The sequence below is a fragment of the Macadamia integrifolia genome, chromosome 7 (assembly GCF_013358625.1).
Source record: "Macadamia integrifolia cultivar HAES 741 chromosome 7, SCU_Mint_v3, whole genome shotgun sequence".
NCBI classification, from domain to species: Eukaryota; Viridiplantae; Streptophyta; class Magnoliopsida; order Proteales; family Proteaceae; genus Macadamia; species Macadamia integrifolia.
In genome coordinates, this window is record NC_056563.1 from 15,730,771 (window position 1) to 15,741,080 (window position 10,310).

The following is a 10,310-nucleotide window of genomic DNA, read 5'->3' on the forward strand; positions in this document are numbered from 1 at the left end:
GGACCGAATCATACCGAGGTTAAATGAGAATCATTCAACTTTCACTGAAAGCAATGAAAAGCACTAAACACCTTCATGTGAATGGCCCAAGGTGTTCCTGTGGAAGTCGAACTTAGGATGTCTAAGTTTACGTCTTGTACCAAGTTCGTTGCTCACCAACTGCGCTACCCCCTTGGGTTATAATTTTGCAACAATACATTGTAATGCATTGCTTGGTGTTCTCAGGATATGAATGTTCATTGCCTTTACACGCCTTTAATATTTGTTGGTTTATTTCATTTTATATTACTAAGTTTTTATTCTCTCTATGAATGTTCTTAATTGAGTGTGGACTAAATCATATAAAACTTCAACTTCATCCGTTCTTGATTTTAATATAAAATGTTACCAATTCTCTTGATCTTTATAATTGTCTTTGTTCACTTACAGGTTCAACTACTCTAAAGATGATATTGAGACTTCGATATCGGTCTAAGTCTTTCTTGGAATGCATAAAGTTGAAATAGTTGCACTTTAGATGCTAGATTTTCCACAATATTTTTGCGAATGTGCCTACCTGAATTTACAATGTGGTAAAGTTGTTAATACTTGTATTGGACCTGCTTGAACTAAGCCACCAAATTACAAATAGAAGAAAAGAAAATTAGCAAATATGGAAGGTTTTGAAGAATCAGAGAGTGATACGGATATTTGGATCTTCTTTTCACAATCTTCTACTACCATTTTCCTGCACGGGTTTTCTGCTTCTTCACACCTAATTTTTTTATTAGTTTTATCAATTTCTTGGCCTTGCAAGAGACAGGAAAAATCTACCCTTGAAAATTCAAAACTAACGCTGAAGAATACGTATTTTTTATACTATTGGTTAACCCTTATATCTTGCATGGGTCTCTCATTCTATGATCTGCTCCTATTTATTATAAACTTCCTCTCTGGGTGTAGAAATGGTTGGTCTGATCTAAAGCTTGTTGTTCCATTGGATTTTGCATTCAAAACACTCACTTGGCTTGCGATCTCTGCTTACTTGCACATCAAGTTTTCTCATTCAAGTGAACACAGGTTCCCCATTATACTAAGGATTTGGTGGACATTCTACTTCTTAATGTCTTTTTTGTATCTTATTATACATATAGTTTTGTATTGGAAACATTTATCCTTACCATTGTCGCTATGGGTCTCTGATGCTGCATCCATTATTGCTAGTTTGTTCATTTTTTATGTTGTGTTATTTGGTGAAGAGCGAGAAGATGAAAATATCCATATTTTGGAGTCACTTTTGAAAAATGGTTCTAGTAAAAACAATGGTGATGATAGACAAGGATCAAGAGTCAATGGTGATAGCATAACTCCTTATGCAAATGCCAATCTTCTTAGTATTATTACTTTTTCTTGGATGGGTCCTTTGCTTGCACTTGGGTATAGAAAAACACTGAACCTTGAAGATGTTCCTCAGCTTGTCAGTGGTGATAGTGCCAATGTGGTCTTTACTCATTTTATAAATAAACTTGAATCTGATAGTAATGGCAATGGTAATGGTGGTCGGGTAAGCACACTCAAGTTGGTTAAAGCATTGATTCTCTCAACTTGGAAAGAAATTATATGGACAGCTCTATTTTCCATTGTATGTACATTATCTTCTTATGTTGGACCATATTTTATTGTTGCCTTTATTCAATATCTCAATAGTCCTCATCATCTAAAATATAAAGGCTATGGGCTGGTGTTTATTTTCTTTCTTTCAAAGCTCATTACGTGCCTCTCAGAGAGGCACTTATCCTTTCAATTACGAAAAATGGCTTTGAGGGTCCGTGTTGCCTTGTTCGCAATAATCTATAAGAAGGGTCTCAAGCTTTCAAGCCAATCAAAGCAAGGTCACACTTGTGGAGAAAGCATTAATTTGATGAGCGTTGATGTTGAGAGGACTGGATTTTTTAGTTGGTACTTGCACGATATATGGAGGGTTCCTGTTCAGATTGTTCTTGCTTTGTTAATCTTGTATAAGAGACTTGGGCTTGCTTCACTTGCAGCATTTGTTGCTACAATAATTTTGATGTTGGCAAATATTCCATTGGGAAAGCTACAAGAGAAATTTCAGGGGCAATTGATGGATTCAAAGGATCGAAGGATGAAGGCAACATCTGAGGCTTTGAGGAACATGAGGATTCTGAAGCTCCAAGGTTGGGATATTAAGTTTTTGGCTAAGATAATTGAGCTCAGAAATTTTGAAATAAGAAGGTTAAAAAATTTACTTTATACATCAGCTATGACTGCCTTCATCTACTTGTCTTCTCCTATGTTTGTATCCACGATTACTTTTGGGTTCTGTATACTTATGGGAATTTCTCTAGAATCAGGGAATATTCTATCTGCACTTGCAGTATTTGAGATATTGAAGTCGTCCATTTATAATCTCCCAGACACAATCTCCATGGTAATTCAGACTAAAGTTTCCCTCATTAGGATAGTCTCTTTCCTCAACCTCGATGACATCCATCCTAATATAGTACAAGAAATTTGAAAAGACTGTACCAAAGTTGCAGTTGAGATAGTCAATGGAAATTTCTCTTGGGACCATCATTCTCATAAGCTTATATTAAAAGATCTTAATTTACAAGTGTACCATGGTATGAGAGTGGCTGTTTGTGGTTCAGTTGGTTCAGGAAAGTCAAGCCTACTTTCATGTATATTGGGTGAAATGTCAAAGGTTTCTGGAGCCATTAAATTGAATGGGACGAAAGCCTATGTTTCACAATCACCTTGGATACAGAGTGGCAAGATAATAGACAATATATTATTTGGCAATGAGATGGACAAGGAAAGGTATGAGATGATCCTTCAAGCATGTTCATTAAAGAAAGACTTACAATTGTGTGCCTTTGGGGATCAGACTATCATAGGGGAGAGGGGAATCAACTTGAGTGGTGGACAAAAGCAAAGAATCCAAATTGCACGTGCTTTGTATCATGATGCTGATATTTATTTACTTGATGATCCTTTTAGTGCTGTGGATGCTCACACAGGAACTCATCTATTTAAGGTAATTTCTTTTTTAAGTTTACTCTTAAAGCTTTCCTACATAAATATATCTTGAAGCTTTAAATCTCATTTTGTTCACCAAACAAAAACTTTTGATCTAAAAAGAGTGCAATAATCGTTGTCAAACTAGACAAGACTTACTGACACATAATATTGAGAGATGCATGTTATTGTATAAAATTGATGTTATTTATTATTATGAAAAATAATTATAATCATATGTATAACCTTATTGCTTTATTAATTAAAAAAATATTCTTTTTTAGTGCCTAAAATATGAATATCTTAACCTTTTGTGACAGGAATGTTTGTTGGGAATTTTGGAGTCAAAAACAGTAATTTATGTTACCCACCAAATAGAGTTTTTGCGTTCTGCTGATCTTATCTTGGTGAGAATATGCCACATTTATTTTCCAATTTCAAGTTCCTCAACCTAGTTTGAGACTGATTATTTACCTTCCCTTGTGTGATAGGTTTTGAGAGATGGAATAATTACTCAAGCAGGAAAGTATGAAGAAATCCTAAAGTCAGGAACTGAATTTAAGAAATTAGTGGGTGCACATCAAAAAGCTTTAGCTGACCTTAATTATGAAGAACGTGGAGTTAATTTGGATAACTTAATCAATGGTGAGAAAGATGTTAATATGTTATGTTATGAGAAGTTTATTCAAGATGATGAGGGAGGGGAAACAAAAAATTACAAAACAGAAAAATTGGTTGAGCCAGAAGGACAACTTGTCCAAGAAGAAATGAGAGAAAAGGGTGGAGTTAGCTTTTCAGTCTACTGGAAGTATCTTACCGCTGCATATAAGGGGGCATTTGTACCATTGATAGTGCTTGCACAAATTCTTTTTCAGTTTCTTCTAATAACTAGTAATTACTGGATGGTGTCGGCCACTCCTATTTCGGAGGATGTGAGACCCGATGTTAAAGGATCCACTCTATTCTTTGTTTATGTTTCTTTGATCCTTGGAAGTTCTCTTTGTGTACTCATAAGATCCATGTTCATTGTAATAGTTGGATACAAGACATCCACTATTCTCTTCAAAAAAATGCATTTGTGCATTTTTCGTGCTCCAATGTCCTTTTTTGATTCGACTCCAAGTGGAAGGATTCTAAATCGAGTAAGTAAATATGTTTATTTACTCTTGGGATGTAGATGATCTTATTTGATCACTATAATAGATTTTAATATACTTAGTTTTCTTTTAGGTATCCATAGATCAAAGTGCAGTTGATACCTCTATTCCATGTCAAATTGAAGAACTTCTTATCTCAATTATTAGATTCCTTGGAACTGCTGCGGTAATGTCACAGGTTGCGTGGAAAATGTTACTGGTTTTTATTCCAATGGTGGTTACATGCATCTACTACCTGGTAATTTTCTATAGCCACTTTCACTTTTATGATTAAATTTTAAATCAAGCTCAACCATAATTTCCCCATATTTAATTGGTTAGAATTCATGTTGGTTCATGATAAAGAATTCTAATTTTTTATTCCACCAGATGTATACATTTTTGGAGTGGAAAGGAAAGTGATGATTTATACGTTCATATTCATTTTAAATTTATAAAGAATATACGAAAGAAATCCATTTTTCAATCACATATTTTCATGTAAACTAAAGCAAAATTGTAGCATTTTGCTTACTAAAGTTGTTTGGAAAATAACAAAGACCTAAAAAGGCCAATGTTGACAAAGTGCAAAGTACAACCTAAAAAGATTTGGTTGTGTTTTGATATGCATAAGATATTATAGATATATATGGCTATAAATAATAATGTCTTACTAGTTTTGTTGGGAGCATTGACCTGATACTAAAAATAACTAAATAAATAACAAAAGTTAACAAATAATAAATGGTTTCTTCCTCTTGCACCAGTTATATAATAAATTAGTTGATTAATATGAAAATATATCAGCAGATAATTTGAAAATGATAAATTGATAAAATATTTTAAGTTATTAAATGGTAAATTAATAAATAATTCTCAATAGTTGAATATTGAGGATTAGGGGAAATGTCAATTATAAGAACTAAGAGCCTTGTCCTAGTGATCCACTAATTTCGGATCATGTGGAGGGATGCTTTAGTCGAACAGTCCATTGGATAGTTTTCCATTTGAATTAGTCAAGTGTCATGTTTTGGACCCAATCTCCATTGTATATCTCCCTTATTTGGATTTTCACACCCATGCATTTTCAAGGGCTACACTGAACATATCCAAAGTCACAAAAGTTGAAAATTCTCAATTAATCAAGGCTCAAACTTAATAGATGGATAAGGTGGTGATTTAGACAATCCATGTCAACAAGATTTGAGCCTTAATGGAATTGCATATGGCATATATTTGTCTACTGAAGAGAAACCTATCTAGCTAGACCACTTAGGAACCGGTGCTGCATTATTAATTAAGTAATCGAAAATGGCAAAATCTTATTCTCCTTCAGCTCCATCTTTCTTTCCATCTTTCATTAACCAATTTAATTCAGACTTATCCCAACTATATAGGGCCAACTACATGGATATTTTTTCTCCAATCAGCTCTGTAACGAGTTCTTGAAGAAACATTGCCTTTTTTCCACTTATTTTTTTCCACATTTCCTTCACATCCTTTTTTTTTTCACTAAGTGAAGCATGTGGGCTACATACTTTATTATAAGCATGCAAAAGCATTGCAATTGGAAAAATATTCTCTCCACTGGGCTGCCCAATTAGACTTTCGTCGGATGGGCAGACCTGGGAAGTGCGCCCATGTGTTGGGATGCATGTCCAACACCTCCTAGCATTAGATAGCTAATTGGGAACTAATTGGGCAACCCATTGATTGGAGAGGAGCCGGATCCCATTGCACTTAACCTAAGTGAACTATCTAGGCTGCACTATGCTGTATTTTTACATTAAATTGCACATTTTATGTGTTTTACACTTGTGGTTATTAATTGACTTCAAAGTTATAAAACCTTGGCAGAAAGAAAAATTTTGGATACAATTACATTCTTGTTTAGTAATTTTATAATATTGAATTTGGGAATAGAAATTTTGGGATATAGTCAACAACAAGTAATATGTATAACTCAAGGACCAAGTTTTCCTAAACTCCATTTACCATGGGGCATCAAGACTGTACAATAGTGGGGGATAGCAGATAGGTGGGGAGTGAGGGGTCACATATGGACTGTCCCATTATTTTCCTACCAGCACAGGAAAAATTATTCCATAACTCAATCAACTTCTACTAAAAAGACAATACTTGTTTAAAAAAGAATTGAATTAAATAAAATAGAATATAATATTTTCCTCCAATTTTATCAATGATCATGGTGTCACTACTAACCATACAAACATAAACAACTCACATTAAGAAATACATTATTTTAGAAAAAAAAAAAAAAAAACCCTATCACTCTCTTACATAATATATAGTCATTATATCAATTTTTTATATGTGTAATTTTCTTTAGTATAAACATTGTCTTGTAGAAATACTACATATCTGCAGCACGAGAACTATCACGACTGGCTGGAGTATCGCATGCTCCAATTATACAACATTTCACTGAATCTAGTTTAGGTTCAACCACAATTAGATGCTTCGATCAAGAAGAGATGTTTATTGATACTAACTTCAAGTTGGTGGATGGGTATATTCGGCCCAAATTTCATTTCTCTGGTGCCATGGAGTGGTTATGCTTTCGTATGGATATGTTGGCATCCATCACATATGCCATCTCTTTGGTTTTCTTGATCTCAATGCCGAAGGGGTTACTTAGTCCTGGTAAAAATTTGAACTTCTAATCTTATAAAATCATCATTTAAGGCAACCGTTATTGATTGCTCACATGAAATCATGATTTTTTATTTATTTTTTCTCCTAAAGGTGCTATGGGTTTAGCAGTCACATATGGGCTTGATTTCAGTATGCAAGGAGTCGTGTGGGATTTTAGTATACTTGAGAATAAAATTATATCTATTGAGAGAATACTACAATATTCTAACATCCCTAGTGAACCCCCACTGTCGGTGGAAGACAATGGGCCAGATCGTGAATGGCCATCACAAGGAAAAGTTGATATTATTGATTTGCAGGTAATCCTCAAGCTAGATTCCTTAAGTCATTTTCTCCCTACTTATTTCTCAATTTTATGGAATAGATCCTCTAAAGCTTGTTGTTTCTAGAAAATTTCTCTCTTATTGAATGCTACTAAGCTTTATGATTTGATTATTTAATATGTTGTAGGTCCGGTATGCCCCACACCTTCCTCTTGTCTTGCGAAACCTCACATGTGTTTTCCCTGGAGGGATGAAGATCGGTATTGTTGGACGAACAGGAAGTGGTAAATCAACTCTCGTACAAGCTTTATTTCGTATGCTTGAACCTGTAACTGGTCAAATTTGGATAGATGGTGTCAACATCTCCAAGATTGGACTTCATAACTTGCGGTCAAGATTGAGCATCATCCCACAAGAACCAACAATGTTTGAGGGGACTCTAAGAAATAATCTTGATCCGCTTGAAGAGTACACTGACGAACAAATCTGGGAGGTGAGTTTCTTTTATCAGATGAGTAATCTTAATCAGTGACAAAGTTAGGATGGACATATCTTCTTTTTATTGATGATTCACATGCAAAACAAACACATCGGACTGGTTCAGACATGTTTCTGTATGAACTTCTCCCTTATGGTCATCTCTTTTGTTTTTGTTAAATTTTTTAAATTTCTGAGATATTGAAATCATTTCATTGGAAGCATCGGATCATCTTTTAGCCAAGGTTGGCTTAAGATATTCTCTTAGTTGAGACGTGGAAAGTGTATGTTATTATTCCAAGATTTCTATTTTCACTTGGCATTGCTTTGCTTGTTCATTTTTATTTCTTGCTCAGCTCATGATTAATAATCAATTCTATAGCATCTTGAATAATCAAGCAATGTGGTAAGTTGATACGAATTTTTTGTTTTCTTAGGCTTTAGATAAATGCCAACTTGGTGATGCAGTTAGAAAGAAGGAAAAAAAGCTTGATTCTGCAGGTTGGTTTCTTCTTATACTCATTTTATAGTTTATATCAAAGTTGCTAAACATCAATTTATCTATGCACAAGTGCGCAATCCTTGAAAATTATTATTGTATTATATACCTAATTTCTAATGCACAACTGTACTACCAGCCCCCAAACCTCTTTTCCAACCAAAAGTAGAAGAAGAAAAGTTAATTTAAATAAGATACTGAATAGTTAACCCATTTTCATATGATATTAGATAATAACCTATTTTTATATGGTTGGTTGTCACAGTGACTGAAAATGGAGAGAATTGGAGCATGGGCCAAAGACAACTAGTCAGTTTAGGAAGGGTATTACTCAAAAAGAGCAAAGTGTTAGTACTCGATGAAGCCACTGCATCAGTGGATAGTGCAACTGACTATCTAGTTCAACAAACACTTAGACAACACTTCTCATGGTCTACTTTAATCATAATTGCACATAGGATAACATCAATACTTGATATTGATATGGTCCTCCTTCTTGATAATGGTCAGTAGCTAGTACTTAGTATACATGATGATGTGCCTTCTCATCATTTTATAGTGCTTATTGAATAAAATTAATATATGTTCTATTTTCTTAAGCAGGCCTTATAGTGGAGTATGATCCCCCAGCAAAATTGCTAGAGAACAAGTCCTCATCATTTTCAAAGCTTGTTAAGGAGTATACTCAAAGATGTAGTTCCTAGCTTTTGAAAGGCTAAATGAGTTTTGAATATTCAAATGTAAGCAGGCTGCATTTTTTTTTTTCCTAAAAGATTCGTATTATATTAAAGAGGAAAAAATATGATACAATGGAAGAAAAAGTCAACAAATAAAAAGGAATGGAGCCATTTGCGATAGACCCAGAGACAGAGAGCACAGCTACATGAATCTGAAACGGGGACGTTTATTCACATCCATTTCCAGCTCCATAAACATCAAAGGGGGGCCACACAGACACTGGATTTGTCGCATCATATTTTGCAGCCATTTTAGCCAAGAAATCAGCAGCTAAATTAACCTCACGATGGCAATGAGTAATCTTCCAATCAATGGAGCTTAAGTAAGGCCAGAGATTTCTCCATCTTTGATATATTGACCAAGGAACAAAGTCTCTGCATTAAATAGAGGTGCATTCTTATTAATAAAGAAATTCTTCATGCATGCCTATAAACCTATGGACAAGTTTCAGTAGTCCAACAATATTTTTAGACCTCCATGTACAAATATATATTGGCCACATAACACATTGGATAGAGCTGCAATTTTGTGGACAAGTAAAGCCCAAGTTCTTCCCCTCACATGTAAAGTTATAACTAATTAGAGGTAAAATGCAATACTAAAATAAAAGTGAATATTTTAACACGTAAGAGGGTATATGCTTGAATCATTCTATAATTTGATATGTAGCTAACCTTAGACCATTTTTATGTATCCATACAGCCAAAATTTCTACACCACCATTTAATATAACCAAACTTAATGTCAGCATAGAGCTACCACCCTCTAGAGCTAGCCGATGAAAAAACTTTTCACATTAAGCTTTGAAAAAGAACTTTTGGCTTGTTGCTACATTATATATCTTAATTTGTCTAATGCATTCCTTGAATAACAATCATGTTATTTTTTTATATCTAAATTTTTCGTACCAATTCTCACTATGATTAAATTTCTGAGTTTCTCGTCCTTTCAAAGTTTTCCTTCCATGGTCATGCATCCTAATAAGAAAGTCTCAAAATTAGTTTCTAGAGCAAGAATTTGAATTGTTCCTAGAGCCAACCTTATGGGAGGTAATTTTGACTTAAAACATATGGCTTAGGTTTCTCATTAAAAGAAATATTCTTTACTAAATTTAGGAGATCAACTTTTTGATTGATGTGTTATGTTTCAAGGAAATTTCTAGCATCCCAATTTTTTGTAGGTTAGGCTTGTCACAAAAATTAAGTTGAATGTACTTTCTTAGACGCCTTTTCTTATTTTCGTTTACAAACCACCTTATCAGGCAAGAAAACACATGTTGAGTACATGGCACTTTGGATTATGTATGTCATACTTTATTATTTTTTTAATGAGTATAATTGTAAAAAATATGATGAACAACCAATCCAAACTACACTCCATTATACAACTTGGAATCACCACATCACAATTCTATGTTTTAGTTTTATAAGACCCTTTTGCCTAATTAAGCAAATTGATTTAAACTAATTTGACTTTTCCTCATCTTCTATTAATACTTTAAAA

At 33.9% G+C, this 10,310-nt stretch overlaps 1 pseudogene; it reads left to right on the top strand.

Annotated features, from left to right (window-relative positions):
* The first annotated feature begins 868 nt into the window (after window positions 1-868).
* Window positions 869-8,773, top strand: LOC122083558 (annotated as a pseudogene).
* The last annotated feature ends 1,537 nt before the right edge of the window (window positions 8,774-10,310 follow it).